This window comes from Oryctolagus cuniculus, chromosome 10 (genome assembly GCF_051225735.1).
Source record: "Oryctolagus cuniculus isolate XC-2025 breed Fujian yellow rabbit chromosome 10, ASM5122573v1, whole genome shotgun sequence".
In the NCBI taxonomy this organism is placed as follows: Eukaryota; Metazoa; Chordata; class Mammalia; order Lagomorpha; family Leporidae; genus Oryctolagus; species Oryctolagus cuniculus.
In genome coordinates this window covers 71,951,139-71,953,411 of record NC_142876.1, presented here as the reverse complement: position 1 = coordinate 71,953,411, position 2,273 = coordinate 71,951,139, and the positions used below count along the sequence as shown (strand labels likewise).

The window sequence follows — 2,273 nt, the reverse complement described above, 5'->3', positions numbered from 1 at the left end:
CCTAGGAAAGCAGTGGAGGATAGCCCAAGTACTGGGGCCCCTGAATGCATGTAGGACACCTGGAAGAAATTCCTGACTCTTGGCTTTGGCCTGGCCCAGCCCTGCTCTTTGCAGCTATTTGGGGAGCGAACCAACAGATGGAAGACCTCTATCTCTGTCTCTCTCTCTCACTGTCCACTCTGCCTGTCAAAAAATAAAATAAAAAATAAAAAAAGCTTAAACTTCATAAAAACTAAAAAAAAGTGCATCAAAAGATAATACCAAGAAAGTGGAAAAACAACCTACAGAATAGGAGAAAATATTTCCAAATTTGTATATCTGATTAGAATTTAGTATCCAAAACAAATATATATATAAAGAATCCTTACATCTCAACAATGAATGGAGTCAAAAAAAATTAAAAAACAGGCAAGGGTGGGTATTTAGCCTAGTGGTTAAGATGCCTGTTGGGGTACCCACATCCTATATCAGAGTATCTGGGTTTAAGTTCTGGTTCCAGTCCTGATTATAGTTTCCTGCTAATGAACACTAAGGAGGCAGCAGCTGACAGCTCAAGTGGTTGGGTCCCTGCCACTTACGTGGAAGATCTAGATTGTGTTCCTGCATCCCAGGCATGTGGGAAGTGAATGTCTGTTTCTCTCTCTCTTTCTTTATATTGTAAAAATTTTGATCACCTGAAATGAAAACAAAATGCATCAAAATGTGGGAGATTTAAGGTAATGTTTAAAGGTATATTTACAGCCTAAAAAGACATGACACAAGGTTCTACCTTAATAAACTAAAATATGAAGATTAAAAATACATTTCAAAAAAAGTGAAATAACAAACAATAGAGAAAGTTAACAAAGCTAAAAAATCAACAATATCAATATATACTGTTATTTTAGATTATAAAGATCAAACATTTCTCTTGGCCTTACAATGCAAAAGCATCTACAGACAATATATAAACAAAGGGGCATGACCATGTTTCAATAAAACTTTTTTTTACAAAATAAGTATCAGATCAGATGTAGCCCGAAGGCAAAAGTTTGTTTGTTGACCTCTGCCCTAAAACACACTGCTATCAGTTGAATCCAGGGAATCTCTCTCCTCCTGGTCTACATTATTTAAGATATCCCATTATTTTCCATCTCAAAATTTTATTGCACTTTATACAATGTTTAATTATCATGTCTGCTTTTTTCTTTTTCTTGCACTGGAGAGTTGCTTCCTTTGCAAGAAAAAATCTATTGTTCAAAATTTTATCCTCAGTACCTCAACACAGCAGGCACTTCAATAAACCTGTGCTAAATTTATTAATGAAACAGATTCTTGATATCACAGCTCCTGGATATCTATTAGGACAAATAAATACTAAAAAGTACACAAACATTTAAAATTGCATAAGATGCTTTGGAAAAAGAAAACAGAGTGCTGTAAGAAAGAAATATTGGGAAATGTAGGTGTAGAGCCGCCCTGCCCGGGCCCGCTAGCCATGGCGGGGACGGAAGCGAGCCTGTTGCACCAGTTCCCGCTACTTCTGCCTCAGAACCGGGCGAAAACTGTGTATGAGGGATTCATTTCGGCTCAGGGAACAGACTTCCACCTTAGAATATTGTTGCCTGAAGATTTTCAAATGAAGAATGCAAGATTACTATGCAGTTGGCAGCTGAAAACTATACTTAATGGATACCATCAAATAGTCCAACAGAGAATGCAGCACTCTCCTGACCTAATGAGTTTTATGATGGAGTTGAAGATGATTTTGGGAGTTGCTTTAAAGAATTCTCAGGAGATACCTGTGCTAACTTCACCTCCTCAGTTCTATTCAAGCCTTATTGAAGAGATAGGAACTCTTGGTTGGGATAAACTTGTGTATGTGGATTCTTGCTTCAGTACCATCAAGTTAAAAGCAGAAGATGCTTCTGGTAGAGATCATCTACTCACCCTCAAGTTAAAGGCGAAGGAGTCATCAATCAACTCTATTTCAGAAGATTGTAGTGATGAAAAGATCAATTGTGTTTGTCCTTTTTAAAAATGTGTCTGGCATTTAAGCTTTCCACAAGAGAAAATTAATATATAAAGCTGTACTGGGTGACACAGAAATGTTGATATCTTCCAGTGGCTCTGTATCAGACAGGTTGAGAAATGACTCATTCTCTCACACTCTTACACACAGAATACTTAGGTATAAGTTTAAGACCCATGTGTGATAAGTATTGAAAAAAAAATTGGTGGATAGAGATCTTATGTGTAAAGCAAGTTAGATGGTGATTTTTATTAAAATAAAA

General features: G+C 36.7%; 1 pseudogene; it reads left to right on the top strand.

Annotated features, from left to right (window-relative positions):
- The first annotated feature begins 1,477 nt into the window (after positions 1-1,477).
- Positions 1,478-2,017, top strand: LOC149123818 (E3 ubiquitin-protein ligase FANCL pseudogene; annotated as a pseudogene).
- The last annotated feature ends 256 nt before the right edge of the window (positions 2,018-2,273 follow it).